The following is a 22,667-nucleotide window of genomic DNA, read 5'->3' as shown; positions in this document are numbered from 1 at the left end:
AAGGTCATAGGCATATTACTTGGGTTTTAACACGGTTACACCAAATTCGGTTGATTTCTGTACCTCTGGGACACTCACGCCAAAATACTTATTTATAAAAAGAAAGATTGGCCTAAGCATTAGTCACTTGAACCAGGATCTCACAATTTAATGCACGAAGAACTTCTCGAATCCTGGAACATAATTCTTCCTACCTAGCATATAAAACTGGGCCCAAAGTTCAAATGGCTCTGAGCACTATGGGACTCAACTGCTGTGGTCATAAGTCCCCTAGAACTTAGAACTACTTAAACCTAACTAACCTAAGGACAGCACACAACACCCAGCCATCACGAGGCAGAGAAAATCCCTGACCCCGCCGGGAATCGAACCCGGGAACCCGGGCGCGGGAAGCGAGAACGCTACCGCACGACCACGAGATGCGTGGGCCCAAAGGAAAACTTCGTTAAGGCCATGGACAGAAGTGGGGAAGCATTTCTCCATCTGTGCTAGAAATTGCCACGTCTTAGAGAAGTGAAAATAATTGACCATATTGTCGTGTGTTCCCAGATACGCGAACTGTAAAAAGATGAGCATCCGAACGCCATCCTGACAGGTGATGAAAAGTTAGCATGGGATGTCTTTGTTCAACTTTCAATTCACTTTCTAGGAAATAAGAGAGCAGAAAAGTATAAAGATCTTGTGGCAAATGTTCTGCACTGCTACGACATACTGGGGTCCGACATGTTTTTGAAGTTACATTTCCTAGATTCCCACTTGCACTTCTTTCCTGGCACCTGTGGCGCTGTATCTGATGAGAACGCTTCCACCAGCAAATTTCGGACATGGAAGTGAGATACTGGGGACAGTGGAGTGCATCAGTGTTGACAGATTACTGCTGGACGCTAATCAGGGAATTACGATCAGAAAACTAAAAATGCTGGGCAAACCAGCTGTGCCTTCAGTGTCCTCTCTCCGTAGGAGGTAAGCATACACAGGCAATAACGTAAATTTATCATAACTTCAAAACGAGAGATAATCTTGCGTTTTCATTAACATTATCGTTATCAGCAAACCAGAAAACAAAAAGATTAGTGTTTTCACGCCAGTTACAGAAAATAATTAAAATTTTGTTTGCTAGTGATATAATTATCAGGTACTTCATACTGTTGGTCCAAGAGCCCACTTCATCTCGAACCCTGAGAGTTTGTCGGTTGAGTTATCCCCCCTAGAAGTGGCTTTCGCAAAAATGGTTATAGTGAAGGGCGTATCATATGCGTCCTTCGCAATCAACCAACCATTAACCGGCTGAATATTGAAAATCTGTAAGGAATGATTCTAGTATGTGTTGTGTGGGTGTCTGCAGTGTCTCGTGCAGTGTAAAGTAATACACAGTCTGGACCACTGAGGGCCGATGTATAGAGCATTAGCATCACACACGCTTACAACAGCCAAAGAAATCTCCCATTTCAGAACACTGGCTTGGTCGCCAAAGGGCAGGACATCTAGTGTGTTTTTTGGCCACCAGCAATAATGGGGACTTTATCGTGCTTGGTCAAAGACGACCTTGGCTTTAGGAAACGTGGCGAGTATAAGATCCCATGCCAATGTGGAAAATCTTATATTGGGCAGACATACTGAACTACGCAAGAACGTTGCATCGAACACCATCGTGATAAACGCCTGTGGCAACCTGATAAATCAGCGGTAGTGGAGCAATGCCTGAACATGGCGCATGGTATGTTTTACCAAATGACTGAAATTATATCAACGTCCTCTTTCTGGGTCTATGTTGTTAACGACGCCTTACATATCCATACGACGGGGAGTTTTATCAACAGGGATGCACGTTTTCAGTTAAGCACTGCGTGGAATCCAGCACTGGCTGCCATTAAATCAAAACACAGAAAACAAGAACTTCCCATTGTCGACATGACGCAACACACTGCTGATAATTAATTCAGCTTTTAACCACAGGAACGTCCCGCAGCACTTTTATTGCCCACAGTGCATACTTGGAAGGACCTTCTGCGACTCACAGCAGAGAGTACTAGGAGCGCCGCTTTCCTCCAACGGCAAGCATCTTTCTACAGACGCATATTGCCTGTTCCCAGCCTGACAGATTGAGGAATGACAAGTTACTCTCTCACCTATTTTTTTCATTGTTACAACCTGACTTATTTGGAGTTAGACTCTAGAAAATTAATGGCTTGGGCAAAGTTGATGGAGCCTGGAAGCGCACTAAAAGCATGAGGTATTTTTATGATTCTTAGCTCTCACAAATGGCATGTTAGGATTTGAAAGCAGTTGGTGGCGTGCCCTTCCCTTATTATACCATGCCAGACAGGCCCACAGCCACACAAGGCAGACCGGGCAGCCCCTCATTGCGACAGGTCTCCAGCAGAACAATGCCATGCTACCTGCCACAGCGCCAGCAATAGCCTGGGCTGGGGCAGCAGTGTGAAGGAACACGTCCTCAAAGTGGAGTCGTAAACAGGGCAATTTGTGCAGAGTCATGCATAATAAAAATTCACCTGTTCTTGTGTTCGCCGATAGTACAAATAGACCAGTGAACCACTTCCCCTGTCGGGTTGGTTGTGTAAGAAAAATTCGGTGTCTGAGAAATGTTTAGAGACAGAATCTTTATTACACCTCATAGGTAGGTCTAACAAGCTCCAAGGCACAAGTAATTTAGATAATGATCTTTAAGATTGATCAGTTCACTTGCTGCACTAGGAAGAAAAGCCACTTCTGAGGAAATCGTCTCCTCCCCCTTTGCAAAACCTTAAAAAAGCCAGTAATTGGCGGTTTTTTTTCCAGAGAAGCAGGTTTCTTAACTCTTGCCTTGGTTCCATTTGAGTTGGTACTGTAGTGTGGGAGGGGAGATTTAGCGCCTCTGCATCCCTGTGATTGTCTCAAGACGGGGTGAAGGTGATGTCGTTCGTGCGCTTTGCGGGAATATGGAACTTTTTTCTGGAGAGGCATTTGAGTGCAGGACGTGGTGAGCCTGTGGTGAAGTTCTTACTGTACCGACACTGTGACTTCAAACGTCTGAGACTACTCGTTTGCTGAGGGCCAACTTATTCGTTTTTGGTTTGCGTCTTGACGTTTGGTATCCATGTGCGCTCTGTCGTATAAGTGAGCCGAATGGGTCCTTGGTATGACCAGAAAACGGGTGTATCACACACTGAAATCTACCGTGACTTCAGGGCTCTGGTAGAGAGTAAATTGCGACCTATGAGATTCTTGCATTTCTGTCATGGGAGCGATCGATTCTCAGGTGCCACCTCCACGTCTCACCTCCGCTGCACACATCTCTCCAGCTGCAAGTTACATCGCCACATAAAGCAAACAGGATAATGTACTGCCGCTCCGGCATTGTCGGGTCGTACTCAATCACCACTTGCTCTCAGCTGCATGTAGGTAGAGAAACTTCAGCAGACTTGATGAATCAAAGACTGCTCAGCGTCAGATCAGTTCAGATTGCGTTATCCACATTTTTAGAGCCACAGTATTGGACTCACTCAACTAGTTAAACTGTCTGTGCCACCCAGGATCCTTGTCCAGTGCAGTCTTAAGTCACCTGTTAGCTGTTTATGATATTCAGTCAATAGCTTGTTTAGCATAATTTATGTCAGTTTGAAAAAATTGATGTTGTTAGTTCACTAAAATTTATCTACATTCTCGGTCATTTAAATAATCCCGCCAGGGCTGACTTACATTTTGGTGTCCGATGCCAGGATCTTGGATTGATGGCACCATGAGATCGCGTTGCCTAGAGTAGCCATTCAGTTTGACGTCCCTTGATCAGAATTTTGAATTGATGGCACCTTCTATGGCCGTCACATTGTAGATTTTGTTGCCTAGTGAAGTTCGTGTTTCCCATGTTTAATGTGGTGCACTGGATAGAATAGATTCGCGTGACTGGCACCTAGACATAGTACTAATATTTAATTACAGTATGTGTGTGTTTTCATGTTTTGGTTGTGACTTCTGCGTCACTTGATTGTTTGTTTCTGACAGCGAACGGCGTTGTGCTGATTTGGTTGGATAGATTGAGATTTTCGTTTGTGAGCACAGACAAGCGCGCTGTTATTTGAATTCGTTGTCAGGAACTATGAATCAGTAGCTCACGGGAGCGTAATTTAATCTGTGGCATAGGATCATGTAGTGTTTAAATTCCTTTGGGTCAGAATTAGACTACGTGCTCACAAGAAGCAAGGCACGTTTGCTACAGATTAACGGAAGTAATTTTGTTTTGTTAACCATGGATCCACATCAGATTATAAGAGTGTAACCTCCCCCTCACTTATCGACCATAATGTCAGTGAAAAATTAAACCGCGTGTACCTAATGGAAACTTGGGAAAAGCAATCGTCACCGAAGTTAATTTGTCGGTAAAGAGGGAGGAAAGGGTTACATCTAAATGAAAGGAAAAATGCAAATGAAGCTGGTGGAAATTAATTTTGAAACGGGGTAAGGTTAATAAAGAAAGTAAATGTGCGGCCGTTACGTTAGCAATTGACTAGCGGTACTTAGATATTTGATATTTGGGGAAATTACGGTCGCCAGTCCTAAGGACAATTACTATAGTGACTGAAAAGAAAGGTTAGTACACATATAATTAGCACTAGAAGCGTGGCAACTGAAGGTTGACACGTGTAGTGTGAAAACTGAAAGTTTGTCAGAAGTAACATATTTCGCTACACTCTTACTTAATTTAGCAAACGAATTAATAAAACCGGAAAATCGAAAGTTAATTTAGCGACTGAAGTTTATAGTGCGCTTTCTTTCTGAATCACATCGAAATTCAGTAAAATACGGTTAGTCTTGGACGACCTCAACAATCATTTCAAAAGCTACTTTAATCTACGCTATTTAGAAATAAGAGATTTAACTTTGAACATGAATTAAATGATTCTGAACAATTAACAATAGTAACATTTTGTACGTACCAAGCTGAGCTGCAGTCACAGGTAAGCTAAACTACGGTAACAAAACTCGCTCTCTTAATTTGTGCTTGTGTGATCTAAATATTGTAGCCAGCTATGAAAAACTTAACTGAACTTAGAAATTAAAGCAGTGAAATCGAATAATGCTGACGTTTGAGTTTCAACGACACTCGGGTTCATTCCGGAAAAGGAAGGGACCCTGCTTGGTAATGCAATTGGGACAATGAGCAACAAAGGTTCTTGCTAAGTTACTGTAATTTTGTGATGCAACTATTTTAAAAGTTTGAAAAGCTGAGGTCTGCCATACAGTTCTAATACTTTACGTGCTTCCAGTCTTCCTTGTTGGTTGATTGAAGGTTTGAAGCCGTTGATCGAGGAGGTGGCGACAGTCACTCATTGTCGGCCGTCGCTGTTGCAGAAGCTGGATGTTGGCGCGCCTTCATCTCGACACGGTCACCAGACGAAACGGGCTCTTGATGTGCGCCAGCTAATGCTTCCCGTCCGCGACACTATGTCAGAAACTATCATCGCAAGTCGAGCGCAATTACATGCTGCCAAACCCCGAAAGCGCGGCAACTCACGGGAGCGTCACACAACATACCTGCTCCACCGCACTACTTCAGCCAGACTCCCCCTCTGCTCGCACTCCACGCGGCAGAGTTTACACTACCAAAGATCCTAAGGACTTTGGTTCTCCACACGACCTATCGATGTATTCGCTCGATAGCATAGTTTTTCCCTAGGCAAGACCCAGCGTAAAAATACAAATAATATTTACAAAACAAACCAATGATAAATGCATATATATATATATATATATATATATATATATATATATATATATATATATATATATATATATACAAACAGTAAAACAATTACAATATATAAAGACTCAGAAATGTCATATCTTCAGGTAACAAAATAAGGAAAAAAAATTATAGTGTAGCAGATGGAAATAGGAGGATATGCATTTCCGGCGTTACAAGAGGTGACCAGGCAGATATTACATCGGATAATCAGGTAAATGCGGCTGCAGAACAGGCAGAAATGTCGAACGTACAATCTGCAGAGGATGACGACATGTCTCAGTCAGGTGAAGAAAGTGAACGGGTTACCGCAGCAGAACGAAATGAAGCACCATCAGGGAGACTGGCAGACCAGAATCACGAGCGAAAAGTCACAGGATGATGGAATCTCGTTCATCTAGTCCTGGAGGTGGTAGCGCTAAATCTCAGTTTGAGGCTCTCATGCAATTCACGCAAGAGGCTGAAAAGAAGAGACATGAGGTAGAGGAAAAGAGACGGAGAAAGAGGAGGAAAAACACAAATTAGTCATAAGAAAGGTCACAGACGGTGTAGATGGAGTCAAGTAAGATATCGAAGGAGGAGCTAGATAATGTCAAGAAAACGACAGCAGAAATGCGTGATGTCGCGGACCAGACGATTGGTAGCGCAAGTAGCACGCAAGGACGCATCAGTGGCCAAATTAACAAGTTAAACTGGCAAAAACTGAGATGTGTAAGACAAAAAAGGCACCTACAACTCCCCAAAAGCAAGACAAAAAAATATTTCAAGAAACGCAGGGAAAAAAAAAAACGAGTTAGGGTGCGAAGCGAATCGAACAAACAGAAATGAAACAGGCCGAAGTCTCTGAAGTTAAAGGTCAGCACACCCGAGTCGCCACGCTACATATCGAGTTGGCTAAGGACGTTCGGCTGGCACGTGAGCGGGTTGTGCAATTGCAAACACTATCTCGCCCCGTAGGGCGCCATCGAGAGCATCACAGTAGTGAAGAAACTGTTTTGCGACTCCCCTAACCGCTATATGAGAACACACCCCATGTACATGGGCGAATGCAGCAGAAATATGCTCCTGCGAGACCGAGCCGGAAAGCCATTGCACACGTCTACGGAGGTCAGAAACGCTATAAAGTGAATCTGACAACACGAGGGGATACCATAACAGTGCACGAGGATTGTTTGGGCACGGATACATGGAGTCACGCGCTGCAGACGAGAAGGAAAATTCGTACGGCAGATTCGTCGAACCTTTCGACCACAAACTTTTCTTGTCCAGTCAAAATTTTCAAGTCTACAAGGAGACAAATAACGCATTATATCCAAAAATCTGGATGGCACAGTACGATCACGTGCTACCAGAATTTTGGCCACTGAAGTAAAAGCACCAGTTTATCTCTGCTTTCTTAGAAGGGTCGATTGCAGAACATATGCGTGGAGTTGCTGAGAGTTGTCTCTCCTACCAAGATTTAAGGGCCCATTTCTTAGCACATATTGGTCGCAGGACACACTGGAAAGGACAAAACAGGAGATCATGTTAGGAAAGAGAAGCATGAGGATTGCGCAATCCTGTCAAGTTCTTCGAATCCCTGGTCAAGAAGAACCGATTCCTGGATCAACCGTACAGTCCCAAGGAAATTATAAGGCACTGGTACATTAAACTACCTTTATGTTACCAGAGACTGCTAATCGGTAGATGCAGCGATTCAGTCGAAGCTTTCAAGAGTGCACTGTGCGAACTCGAGTTGTTGTTGTTGTTGTTGTTGTTGTGGTCATCAGTCCTGAGACTGGTTTGATGCAGCTCTCCATGCTACCCTATCCTGTGCAAGTTTCTTCATCTCCCAGTACCTACTGCAACCTACATCCTTCTGAATCTGCTTAGTATATTCATCTCTTGGTCTCCCTCTACGATTTTTACCCTCCACGCTGCCCTCCAATGCTAAATTTGTGATCCCTTGATGCCTCAGAACATGTCCTACCAACCGGTCCCTTCTTCTCGTCAAGTTGTGCCACAAGCTCCTCTTCTCCCCAATTCTACTCAATACCTCCTCATTAGTTATGTGATATACCCATCTAATCTTCAGCATTCTTCTGTAGCACCACATTTCGAAAGCTTATATTCTCCTCCTGTCCGAACTATTTATCGTCCATGTTTCACTTCCATACATGGCTACACTCCATACAAATACTTTCAGAAATGACTTCCTGACACCTAAATCTATACTCGATGTTAACAAATTTCTCTTCTTCAGAAACGCTTTCCTTGCCATTACCAGTCTACATTTTATATCTTCTCTACTTCGACCATCATCAGTTATTTTGCTCCCCAAATAGCAAAACTCCTTTACTACTTTAAGTGTCTCATTTCCTAATCTAATACCCTCAGAATTACCCGACTTAATGCGACTACATTCCATTATCCTCGTTTTGCTTTTGTTGATGTTCATCATATAACCTCCTTTCAAGACACTGTCCATTCCGTTCAACTGCTCTTCCAAGCCCTTTGCTGTCTGTGACAGAATTACAATGTCATCGGAGACCCTCAAAGCTTTTATTCCTTTTCCATGGATTTTAATACCTACTCCGAATTTTTCTTCCGTTTCCTTTACTGCTTGCTCAATATACAGATTGAATAAAATCGGGGAGAGGCTACAACTCGAGTACGTGAATGAAATTCACAACTAGCTGGAAAAAAGTACAAATAACCACCGTAACTGTCCAGATTCACCATAGAGGAATGAAGCTGGGCAAAATGGTGGAAAACATCGATTGAATCGAAACCAAACTTCAGACTTCGATGGGAATAACTAGCCATCATGGGAAAACAGAAAAAGACGAGGAAATTATAATCATAACAACAACAACTACCGACGAAACGGAAACTGGAGAGAGCAACAGAACTCGAACCAGGGTCAACAGAATACTAGGAACCTACAGCAAAGAAATAGCAGGACATACAACGGTCATGGTCAATCGAATGACCAGCGTAGCGAATATGTGGAACTGAGGGCACCTAACCCATCGCAGGAGTCATGCTGAGAAAATTCGAACAGGAATTGCCTGTTAGAGTACTAAGATACAAGAGAACTGCAAAGGGAAGGGAAAGTTCACTATGTAAATAATCTTCACTGACGAACTGTTTAACGCAATTTAATGTTAATATTGTGTTGCTCAGCTTAATTTTCCATCTGTACTATTTCGGTGTATTTTGTTTGTTTGTCATTTCCATTAGTTTTCAGAGTGACTCCTTGTTGAATGTGGTCAAATGAGTTGTGCGTTTGTGACACCTTCACGCCAACATTCACTGGCAGGTGGCAGATTGAATAAAAAATTCCGTTGCAAGTTATATGTCATCAACAATGGTAACATTTTGTGGCATACCGAACCAGGCACGTTGCAATACTGAGTACTTCAATACTAAGTACTGCTATTATTTCTTTGGGCCTCACAATTTTTGTCCGATTTTTTGTTCACTGCCAAACTGACGGATGTACGTTACTTTATGTTTTTCGTGGTGTCATGACGGTAAATCGTGCCATAGAGCATGTGCGTCTCGATATTGCAGACAAACCCCACCCACCATCCCCACGCCTAAACACAGTAGACCACCCAACGAATACTTGTCTTCTTTAATTGGCTAATTTTATCACCCTGATAAGGAGACCTCACTTACCGTGAGGCCATTTTCTAGGATGGCCTACGGCTGTGTGTCTGAGCAGGACTTTGAGGTTTTAATTTTATTGAGGTTATAATAGACGCTCACAGAGATCATCCAAGAGTGACCCAGAGAGCATCCCAGAGTGCCCCAGAGAGCTACAACACTAAGAACAATCGCTTCTCGGCTTTTGGCAACATCAATGTGTAGTTGTTTTTAAGAAATCATATAAAATAATTTAATTATTAAAGGAATCATGTCATGAACTAAAAAATACAGTGGTCTATTATAACCTCTATTATAACCCCTATATATTACTTTACTCGTGTTATTGCGCATGACCTTGATTGGGACTTAGACTCTGCGAGCTCTTGGTCTGACACCGTCCCTATATATTACTTAGCCCGTGTTGCTGGAAAATCAAGTTTCGAGATAAGATAAGGACTTCCGGGATAAGCACTATTACAAACAGGTGGAACAGGTGGAAAAATAATATATTGGCAGTTTAATGAGTACCTAAGAGTAACAAGTTAAGAACAGCGTGCATATAGATTGACTACAATAAATGGATAAATAACACATACACGGCTTCTGAAGGCTGACAAACTGTGTTGGACTATTGAGCAGTGATTAATTTAAAGTAGCCACAACATAAGCTAACCTGGATAGTCGCGTATTTAAAGACAAGCGTTGAGCAAGACCCTGGCCAGAAGGTAATCAAAACTAGCAGGAATCCCTTACATGCCAGACGTGCCCACACATCCGTTGATTTTGTACACTCAACTAGTGCAACATAAATCATTGACACATTTCAGATAATATTTTAAAACAACATACTTGAATACCTTTGTTTACAACAACCCTTAATTAGTTAACAGGTTAGGCTCTGTTATTGAAGTCATGCTAATGGGGTAGCAAGTTGTGGTCTACAGTTCTACTTTGTCATTTAACATGCATCGTGCTAAGGAAAAGGAAGAATCCAATTACTTGATTGAAAGTCACTACTTGGATCCAGTATTTGACGACGCTCTCAAACTCAGCAGTCAAAGGTGAGAGTCAAGTTTGCATTCGCAAACAGCACACGCAGAATACGAACATAAGGTGAACATTAAATACACTGCTCCTTGTTCAGTCATTTACACACCGACGAAACAAATAATCTTCGCTGCATTGCTGTAGATACCGGAAGGCACAGATGCTTGCGAATAACGCAAATTAATGGTCAAAACGTCTTACTTTAAGTCCGACAACATCTGTAGGAGAAGGTTTCAATGAACAACCATGTCTCTTCCCCTTTGATGCATCTACAACCAAGACAGTAACATTGGCTCCTGTCACGGTCTTGACTATGCATCACAACTGACACGAGTCACGCCAAACATCAACCAAAACGGCGTGGCCCCCTATACGCTCCCAGACGTCCGCAATTAGAGTTCTTCCCCGAGACCGACGCTCTCTCGTAAACAAAGCAGGCAGCCGGCTGCAGCAACGCCACATTACCCTCTGGCTAGGGTAAGGAAACAGCAGAGCGCGGCAATGCCATCAGAGTACTATATCAGACAGAGTGGAGAACGTCTTCGTTAACCTTTCTACATCCCCACCATTCTATCCACATCTCTCCCTATATCCTCCACCGCAGTGACGCTCCCGGTCCTCGAGCACAGGGTGGAGTCGCGATTGGCCACCTTAAGCATATGCCTGTCTGGCCACAACCTCTCCCAAAAATCCCACAGAACACCTCATCCTCAGCGTCTTCTTCCCCTCCCTCACCATTAACTGTCCACCATCTATGTCCACTCGACTACTACTCTTCCTTATGACTTCATCTCACACATTGACCGCAGGTTCTCTACCTATGTGATAGCCACCGACCTCATCCATAGTGCTCCTCTGCCGCCCTTCGGCGGTGACATCAGTTCCTCTCCACGTGCCAAGGTGACCTTGTTCCTTTTCCCCAGCACACCCAACCTGAAAGTGACACCACCCCTGATGTTATCATTGCCTCCGCCAACCTCCTTGGGCCAATCGACGTCGACAACCTTGACCCCACAGGTAGTAATCACCTCTCCATCCTTCTCACCATAACGTCTGTCCACCACCCCCCTCCAGCTCCCCACACTGCACCCAATCCCAAGGTCAGCCATGACTATCACCGTGCCAACTGGGATGCCTACGGGAAATCCATCGCCACGCATGTCGAAAGCCACCCTCTTATCTATCACCATCCTGATGACATCATCCATGCCTCATCCTTCCTTCAGAGGATAATAACTGACGCCATGGAGGCCCTTGTTCCTACTAAAACCGTCCACCCCCACCGCCCACTCTCACTCTGTGGGCTGTCCTCCTCCTCTGCTAATCCCACCACCTCTATGTCTCCTTCCTGCGCACTCATGACAGGGATACACTCCAACACCATTGGCAAATACAGTGGCACGTGTGGAACCTTATTACAGCAAAGAAACGCTAGGACTGGCGCCAGACACGCAATTGACTCAACGCCACCTTCCCTATCAACTCCTCCAAGTACTGGTCCGCCTTCGAGCGGCCTACTGGTTCCCATTCCACTCCCCACTACCCCCTTCTCCATAACGACCACCCCCTTCATGGCAACCTCAGTAAGGTCAACAACTTCGCTTCCCACCATTCAGAGGTCTTCTCCATCCCAGATGATACCCACTTTGATTATTATCTTTTCCCCACCATCATGGAACTTACCGATACCTCAGTTGATCGACTTGCTCCTAGTCTCCAGTACTTGGGGCAGTTGCCTCCCTCCGACATCAACACTCCAATCACAGCACAAGACATTAAACTTATCCTCCAGTCCAAACACAACACAACACGGCCCCTGGTCATTACTGTGTCACCTACCCTTCTCCTTCCTGACTATCTTTGCCCATCTCTATAATGTCATCCTTTCTACCGGCTTCTACCCTGACCTGTGGCAGACTTCCTGCATCCTCTTATTCCCCAAACCCAACAAACTCCCTTCCATCACCTCTTACTATCATCCCATCTGCCTCACCTCCATCTTCAGTAAGGTTTTCGAATCCATCCTCTCCTGTCATATCCATCAGCACCTTAATCAACACCGCCTCCTTCCCCTTACCCAGTGTGGCTTCTGACCCTCCTTCTCCACTGAAGAACAACTCCTTAACCTTGTTCACCTTCTCTCCCTCCAGTTTAACTCCCATCACTCCGCCATTTTTGTTTCCACCCACCTCCAAAATGCCTATAACAGTGTATGGCATCCCACTCTCCTCTTTAAACTCCAAACCTACACCCTGCCTATCAATTTTGTCTGTCTGGTCACTTCCTTCCTTTCGCACTGTCCTTCCTATGTCACCCTCTACAAAACCACTCTCGTATCTCTTATCCCACTGCTCGCATCCGCTGGGACTCTGTCCTCTCTCCTCTCCATTATCTCATGTATATGACTGATTTGCCCAAGCCACCCCCAGCTGCCCACCTTCTCCAATATGCTGATGACACCGCCTTCCTGGCTATCCTACCCTTCAACGGTCCCAACACGCCCTCCAAACCCACCTTGACCAGTTCACCACTTGGTGTAACCAGTGGTTCCTTCATCTCAACCCATCCAAAACCCAGGCAATCATCATAGGCCATACCACCTGCTCCTTCCATGGTTTCTACCTCACCCTTTATGGTCATCCCATCCAGCTGACCCCCACCCTCAGATTCCTTGGCCTCATCCTTGACCGTCACCTCACCTGAACCCCTCACCTCCTGACCTTCCAACAAAAAGCCCATGTCCACCTCTGCCTCCTGAAACTCCTGTCTGGGCAGACATGGGCATTGCATCCTTCCACCATCCTCCACACCCACAAATCCCTCATCCGTCCTATCCTCTGTTATGCCAGCATTGCCTGCATTTCCACACCCACCCGCTTTTATAAGGCCCTCAAAATCCTGGAACACTATGCGAATGCGTTCCTTCCCCACATAGCTCCTGTATGACGTCCCATTCCCCCACCTTCTCCTATACCTCCAACATCTCTGCATCCCTTACACTGTCTGCAGGCTTGATCCTCCCCACCCCCTAATTACCTCCTTCCTTTCCACCCCCTGCCCGTTGCTGCGCCTCTGTCGGTCTATCCCCCCCCTCTCTCCACCTCCACACCCCCATCTACTTCATCAGAGAAATTTCCAGCACCTCCACCCCCCGGATGATGAACTTCGCCATGACATAAACCCTTCTTCCCACATCCCGTGTCCTCCTGCTTGCAGATCCTCCCAGGTTTTTATTTGGTATCAGCATGCTATGTTAGTGTTGTGTTTCGGTGCCATTCTACAGTGTCATCTAGTGGTGTGGGTTTCCATTGTGTGCTTGACCTGTTTATCGTCCATGACAGTTACTTGCTACGCCGTCCGTCATGTGGCTTCTTTACTCGTTCTACAGAGTTTTATGCTCTGGTCGTACTTTGCCTGGTGCCTTTCAATGTAGTGTGTCTTTTTTTTGTAACTTACTTTCTTAGATTTTTATCTCCGATTTACAGTCACCGCCTTGTATGTCTTCTTTGCTTCCGTTCCCCCTTTTTTTGTTTCTACATTCCACCATGTTATCTCCTTTATATTGTTTTAATTGTCTTCCTGTCTATTTATGTCTCTTGGCTTATGCTGCTGCCAGCCCGCCCCTGATGGAGAATGGAAATGACAATAAAGGAAAAAAATGTCTTCGTCAGTCCTCGTTCGGCTCACCTGAAGATGACTGGCAGTTGGCCAGCCGAGATATCGAGCAATGAAGTTTACGACCACCGGCTGCAAACCCGAAATCGCTTTGAACAGCTGATTCGACGGGAAAATTTCCAAATTTTCAGCAACAAATACCAACGCCTGAAGAAGTGGAGCAGTTGCATCGATGATTCCGACTGTGCAAACCCAAGAAGTGTATTTGCAACAGATCCGCCGGGAAAGCCTGAAAAGTCATAACCTGTCAGTGTGCTAGACAAACTGGACCCACACCTGGAGTTATTGTCTGTGGAGTGATTCCGTATTTCTGCAGCAGCAGTCTCGTGGTTATTCAACGCATCCTGACTGCAAAATTATACTTCAGTCTGTTGATTCGACTTGTTGTGTTGCCATTCATGAACAGCTTTCCAGGGGGCGTTTCCCAAGAAGATAACGCTCGCCCACATACTGCTTTTGTAACCCAGCATGTTCCACAGAGTGTCGACATGTTGCCATGGTCCGATGGATCACCAGATATGCCTCCAATCAAGCACAAATGTGACGTCATTGCACGACAACTCCCGCCCCATCCACAAGCAGCATTAACCGTCCCTGTATGGACCGACTTAGAGCAAACAGGCACGGACTCCATGCAACAAACTAACATCTGGCACCTGTACAACACAATCTATGCAGGTTTACATGTTGCACTCAACATTCAGGTGGTTTCACCCGTTATTAACACGACAGCATTTCACATTTTCAATGGCTTATCTCCTGCTTACACTCACCTGTGATCATGCAATGTTAATCACTCCAATACGTTGCTTATATGAAATATTTACGAAATTTCATTGTTCGACGTAAATTCTTCTTTGTGCTGCGATTTTTTTGTGTGTGCATAATCTGCATACTCGACTTCACTCCTGCAGTAACAGTGGAGGTTGAACATTTGGCTATACTAGCCACGAGCTACTCGTGCTGACGAAACAGCAAGAACATCGTAAGCACAGAAAAACTTCGGTAAAAGATCCCAATACAAAAATAAACAAAAACAAAGCAAAAAAGGCGATACGTAACAAACTCACCACTTTGCTGCCATGATTGAAGTCCGAGGTGGTGGACCCTATGAGCACGTAAAACAAGTTCTATACCTTCTACAGAGTTTCAAAGCGACCAGTATGCATAATCCGCATACTCGACTTCACTCCTTCAGTAACAGTGGAGGTTGAACATTTGGCTATACTAGCCACGAGCTACTCGTGCTGACGAAACAGCAAGAACATCGTAAGCACAGAAAAACTTCGGTAAAAGATCCCAATACAAAAATAAACAAAAACAAACTGATATTTTATGCTGCGAACGTACCTGTGAATGATGTAGGTAGCGTACTTTCATAGTGATTGTATATCCGCGTGGTTGCCAAGCCGCGTAGTGTTTGAACAGTAATAATGACTATCGACCTAGATGTCATTACTAAAGTGCAACCTTCCGAATAAGTAATGACAAACAATTCAGTAGAAGTAGATTCTATGAAAAATGAGTCAGCGCAACGAAAGGAAAGTATAAAGACTCAATAAAGTGAAAAGTGAAAAGTGGTGAAGCTGCAAGTCTACATACGGGCAGCTCGAAAACTTACCAAATTAACAAGAATCTGTAGGCAGCTGAGGAGAGGGGCGGTAAAAGAAACACACTAATTGTGCAGTTGTCTAGCGTTTTACTAGATTTGTAAGACAGTGGATGCTAGTCAGTGTATTGGCTATAAGTGTCGTTTTGAGGATGACAGTGGAGCATCGTAAAATAGGGAGTTGGCAAGAAACATAGGAAATTGTAAACTGAACACATTTATTAAATGATTTTCAGGCTTTTGTGCTACTGATTTTGAAGGGAGAATTTTCACTGTAAGTTGACGCCTGTATAAAAAGTTAAAAACGTATCTTAATTTTACTAAAACACAGTTTCTACACACGTTGCGATAAAGAATGGGTTTAATTTTCTTTTACTATGACATAAAGTAATTTTTCTCACGACTGACTATAGCATTAACAACTATAAGAAAACTACATACTACGACTCTGTCATCTATAGACGTCACACTACATAAGGTGGTGCTGGCGTGGAAATGCATACTTGTCCCTTTATTCCGAAGGGTCAGCCTCCTGTGTCCACTTACGCCTGCTGACTTGGCCGCTTCAAGAGTTTTCTCTCCTACCTCTTTATAATATAACCTGGCACATCCGTCTTCTTGCGTCAGAGGTCCAGACGAAATTCTTCCTAACCGGTCACTTGTAATTATGCGCATTACCATTGAAGTCATTCCAGAAGATGAGAACGAGGAGGCAAATAAATCATTAAGTTTGCTTCAGAGGGCTTCAGAAGTTGCTGGCTATTCCTGTCACAAGATGAAGAGAACAAAGAAAGAGGAAGAAAGATAGCTGCAAGTACGCCCCAAGCCTCACTACATTAGGAAAGACGCGGATGAAGGAAAAGTAAATTTTTCATTTATTTAACGTAGAGTTGATCTTTGTTTCCCATTGTCTTTTGAGTAGTAAGAGACTGAAGTATTTATCCCTCATCTAGTTTATTAGAGTTCGTCCTGTGAGTGGATGATTTATTTCGTTTTCGTTGATCCTTTGTTTACGAGAATATTTCTTTTTCGGTACTCTAGTGAGAAAAAGTGAGTCTGTGTTGACAAATTATTGTCAGTGCTGTCATAAACTGGTAGCGGCAACTTACATGCTATGCCAGGTATCCATTTGTGTGCAGGGTGCAGCGGTCGAACCACACCTGCCCTACTGCGTAGTGGCCACGAGATTCGATATCGAAATGGCAGTAGTGAAGGTCGATATTTTTATTTTAAATTATACTTTTCGCAATTTTCGTGAACAATTTGAAACTGTTGTTTTGAAATTGTAGTAGAACATAATTTTACTTTCACTGTGTGAAGGAGTCTTCATCTACATCTACGTGGTTACTCTGCTATTCACAATAAGGCGCCTGGCAGAGTATTCAGTGAACCACCTTCGAGCTGTCTCTCTACCGTCCCACTCTCGAACGGAGGGCGGGAAGAACGAGAACTTAAATTATTCTATGCGAGCCCTGATTTCTCTTATTTTATCGTGACGATCATTTCTCTCTATGTATGTGAGTGCCAAACAGAAAGTTTTCGCAAATGGAAGAGAAAACTGGTGATTGAAATTTCATGCGAAGATCCCGTCACAACGAAAAAATATTTAATGACTGCCACTCCAATTCATGTATCATGTCTGTGGCACTATCTCGCTCATTTCGCGATAGTACAAAACGAGCCGCCCTTGTTTTAACTTTTTCGATATTCCAGAATATGACAGAAAAGCAGGGTGTAAGCAATTTTCTTTACTAGACCTGTCACTCATTCTAAGTGTTCTGGCAATGAATTGCAGTCTTTGGCTTGCTCTACCCACAACATCATCTATTGATCGTTCCAATTTAGATTATTTGTAACTTTAATATTTATATATAGTATTTAGTTCAGTTCACAGCCTTCAGCTTTGTGAGACTTATCGCGTAATCGAAATTTAGCGGTTTTTTTTTTAGTACTCATGTAAGTAACTTCAGTATTTTCTTTATTCAGCGTCAATTGACACATTTCGCATCATAGAGGAATCTTATCTGAATCATTTGGCAATTCCTTTTGGTCATCTAATGACTTAACAAGGTGGTAAATAAGAACATCATCTGCAAAAAGGCTAAGGGGGCTACTATGATTGTCGTTGATATACACTACTGGCCATTAAATTTGCTATACCAAGAAGAAACACAGGTGATAAACGGGTATTCATTGGACAAATATATTATACTAGGACTGACAAGTGATTACATTTTCACGCAATTTGCGTGCATAGATCCTGAGAAATCAGTACTCAGAAGAAACATCTCTGGCCGTAATAACGGCCTTGATACGCCTGGGCGTTGAGTCAAACACAGCTTGGATAGCGTGTACAGGTACAGCTGCCCATGCAGCTTCAACACGATACCACAGTTCATCAAGAGTAGTGACTGGCATATTGTGATGAGCCAGTCGCTCGGCCCCCACTGACCAGACGTTTTCAATTGGTGAGAATGTGCTGACCAGGGATGCAGTCGAACATTTTCTGTATCCAAAATGGGCCGTACAGGACCCCCAACATGCTGAAATGTAGGGTTTCGCAGGGATCAAATGAAGGGGAGGGCCACGGGTCGTAACACATCTGAAGTGTAACGTCCACTGTTCAAAGTGCTGTCAGTGCGAACGAGAGGTGACCGAGACGTGTAACGAATGGCACCCCATACCATCAAGCCGGGTAATACGCCAGTATGGTGATGACGAATACACGCTTCTAATGTGCGTTCACCGCGATGTCGCCAAACACGGATGCGACCGTCATGATGCTGTAAACAGAACCTGGATTCATCCGAAAAAATGACGTTTTGCCACTCGTGCACCCAGGTTTGTAGTTGAGTACACCATCGCAGGCGCTCCTGTCTGTGATGCAGCTTGAAGGGTAACCGCAGCCATGGTCTCCGAGCTGATAGTCCATGCTGCTGCAAACGTCGTCGAACTGTTCGTGCAGATGGTTGTTGTCTTGCAAACGTTTCCATCAGATGACTGAGTGATCGAGACGTGGCTGCACGATCTGTTACAGCCATGCGGATAAGATTCCTGTCATGTCGACGAGGCCGTTGGGATCCAGCACGGCGTTCCGTATTACCCTTCTGAAACCACCGATTCCATATTCTGCTAACAGTCATTGGATCTCGACCAACACGAGCAGCAATGTCGCGATACGATAAACCGCAATCGCGATAGGCTACAATTCGATCTTTATCAAAGTCGGAAATGTGATGGTACGCATTTCTCCTCCTTACACGAGGCATCACAACAACGTTTTACCAGGCAACGCCGTTCAACTGCTGTTTGTGTATGCGAAATCGGTTGAAAACTTTCCTCATGTGAGTAGGTTGTAGGTGTCGCCACCGGCGCCAACCATGTGTGAATGCTCTGAAAACCTAATCATTTGCATATCGCAGCATCTTCTTCCTGTCGGTTAAATTTCGCGTCTGTAGCACGTCATCTTCGTGGTGTAGCAATTTTAATGGCCAGTAGTGTAGATCAGGAACAACAGAGGGCACTTCCTTGGGGAAAGCCGGATATTATATCCGGTTTTATTCGATTACTTTCCTACTGTTATTACGAACTATGACCTTTATGACAGGAAATCACGTACCCAGTCGCACAACTCAGGCGATATTGGCTAGGCACGCAGTTTGGTTGGAAGACACTTGTGAGGAACAGTGTCGAAAGTCTTCTAGAAACGTAAAAATATGGAATCAATTTGACATCCACCGTCGATAGCACTCATTATTTCATGAGTACAAAGAGCTAGTTGTATTTCCCAAGAACGATGTTTTCTGAATCCGTGCTGGCCATGAGACAATAAATCGTTTTCTTCAAGGTAATCTATAACGTTCGAATATAGTATATGTTCCAAAACAATACTGCAAATCGACGTTAGTGACGTGGGCCTGTAATTCAGTGGATTCATCCTATTTCCCTTTTTGGGTATTGGTGTGACTTGAGCAATTTTCCAGTCTTTAGGTACGGATGTTTCTGTGAGTGAGTGATTATATACAATTGCTAAATATGGAACTGTTTTATCAACATACTCTGAAAGGAACCTGACTGACATACAATCTGGACCAGAGGCCTTGCCCTTATTAACTGATTTAAGCCGCTTTGTTAAACCGAGGATATATGCTTCTATGTTTCCCATCTTGGCAGTTGTTCTTGATTGGAATTCGAGAATATTTACTTCGTCTTCTTTGGTGAAGGAGTTTCGCAAAAACCGTGTTTAAAAACTGTGCTTTAGTGGCTTTGTTATCGCGCAGTGAAGGTATAGATTGCGTCTTGCCGTTGGTGTTCTGTATGTATGACCAGAATCTCTTAGGGTTTTCTGCCAGATTTCGAGAAGTGCGCGCTACAATTCGAACTTCTGCAAAATTTTGCCAGTCTTGCCAAGTCTTACTACTTTTTGAGCTTTCGACACGTCCTGTTTTCCTCTTTGATTGTGTGAAGCAAGTACAGGTAGTAGAAAGACGAAATCCTAATGGACGGGTGGGGCGAGGGGGTATGAATGGAGTAACAAGATTCCAAATGTGAAGAAGTTGCACACCATTTGCGTGAATAAAAACCAATTTTTATCTCAACTAGTGTACTATTTCTCCACATCAGGATTCTTCAAAAACACTTGCTGAAAATGCTGAGCAAAAATCTAAATCACAAGATTGGTTTTTCGCGTTGGGCGGAAACGTGTGAGGGGAAATGCTGACGTAATCGGTGGTCAGCGCTACCTACACAAGGTGAAACGTTTAGTTTCACCACACAGTTTCGACACTACAACTGCTAGGTCGCTGGCGTTGACAGAAATGGAAAAAAAAAAAACTGGGGGCCGATATGAAGTGTTCCGGACAAATCCGATATGTTATGAAACCGAAAGACGGACACATTTCTTGTGCCAGTTACATGCAGTTACTATTGTTAGCAAAGTGGTTATAGCCAATCGTGAACGTGCATCGTTTCCTTCCAATTCTTCGTCTAATGTGTGTAGGCAGGCTGCCACCTTGTTGACGTGCAGAATGCCGAATAATAAATCAGCACGTAAGTATACTGCTCTAATATTGGTATTGTATTTACGATGTGCAGGTCATATTTTTAAAGGCCAGTACTTTGGTGTTTTTTCTTCGGTATATGGAAACGTTTATCTACACTCATGATCATAAATCAAAGATAATTGCAGAATGTGGTGCCATACAATTTGGCACTACACAAAACTGGCGCTAATAGCTAAGACACACAACACAGATCTGTTAAGTCCACGGTATTGGTGATAATTTGAGAAAACCGTCGCGAAACACATGTGTTTACAAAACACCACTGTTTCTTGCGCATGTACTCCGACATCAGTAAGCAATATGGTCACCATCCACACGTACACAGGCCGCACAACGGGTTGGCATACTCTGGATCAAGTGTTCGAGCAGCTGCTGCGGTATAGACTCCCATTCCTGCACCAGTGCCTGTCGGAGCTCCTGAAGTATCATAGGGGTTTGAAGACGTGCAGCGATACGTCGACCGAGAGCATCCCAGACATGCTCGATCGGGTTTAGGTCTGGAGAACAGTCAGACCACTCCATTCGCCTGACAGCTTCTGTTTCAAGCTACTCCTCAACGATGGCAACTCGGTGGTGCCGTGCGTTATCATCCATCAGGTGGAAGGTGTGACCCACTGCACCACTGAAATAGGCGGACATACTGGTGCAAAATGACGTCACGATACACCTGACCTGATACAATTCCTCTTTCAAGGACATGCAGGGGTGTGCGTGCGCCATTCGTAATCCCACTTCACACCATCAAACCACGACCTCCATACAGGTCCCTTTCAAGGACATTAAGGGGTCGGTATCTGGTTCCTGGTTCACGTCAGGTGAAAACCCTGTTCAGACTATACCTGGACTCGTCCCTGAACATAACCTGGGGCCACTGTTCCAATGACCATGTGCTGTGTTCTAGACACCAAGCCTTACGGGCTCTCCTGTGACCGAGGTCAGTGGAATGCACCTTGCAGATCTCAGGGCGAATACACCATGTCTGTTCAGTCGTCTGTAGACTGTGTGTCTGGAGACAACTGTTCCAGTGGCTGCGGTAAGGCCCCGACAAGGCTACCTGCAGTACTCCGTGGCCGTCTGCGGGCACTGATGTTGAGATATTGGTCATCTTGTGGCGTTGTACGCTGTGGACGTCCAGTACTGTAGCACCTGGACACGTTTCCTATCTGGTGGAATCGTTGCCATAATCTGGAGATCACACATTGTGGCAAAGTGAGGGCGCGTGCTTTAACTTGCTGCGTTTGACCAGCCTCCACTCGTCCTAGTCTTCTACCCCTCATAATGTCATCAATATGTTTTCTTTGGGCGATTTTCAACACACAGTCACCGTTAGCACGTCTGAAAACGTCTAAACACTTACTCGCTGCACCTTTCTCTGTCATGCACCAACACACCTCCGCGTATGAGGACTGCTGGCAGCGCCACCGTGCGACGACCGCAGGTCAAATGCACAGCATGGTCATACCCCGAGGTGATTTAAACCCACGAACCACCCACCAGAGCGTTATTTCACCATGTATAAGCATTATCCTTAATTTATGAGCATGAGTGTATATATCAAGGGCCAATAATAATACCCTTTTATACATCGATACATCAGATACCCGATGTTTTTAAAAATATCGTCCTAGGCTTCATCACAGTCGGCTTGTCCCTTCCCGTACCCTGCCCTACGTGCAGGTACGAGCGAAGTTACTGAGTGTGCACTATAGAATGATATGTTGTGTCCTCTTGCTCATAATATACGGACTCCGTCTAAAGATGAGCCGTTTCATATTGCAGCTCTCTGGACAAGAAGTGAATTACAAAATACTTTTCCAGTTTTTATAATATATTTTATTGTACGAAATCATAAAAATTACTGGTGAACACACAAAAATAGAGAAGCAGAGAAACTGCCTGG

The sequence above is a fragment of the Schistocerca cancellata genome, chromosome 6 (assembly GCF_023864275.1).
Source record: "Schistocerca cancellata isolate TAMUIC-IGC-003103 chromosome 6, iqSchCanc2.1, whole genome shotgun sequence".
In the NCBI taxonomy this organism is placed as follows: Eukaryota; Metazoa; Arthropoda; class Insecta; order Orthoptera; family Acrididae; genus Schistocerca; species Schistocerca cancellata.
This window is presented reverse-complemented; position numbering follows the sequence as displayed.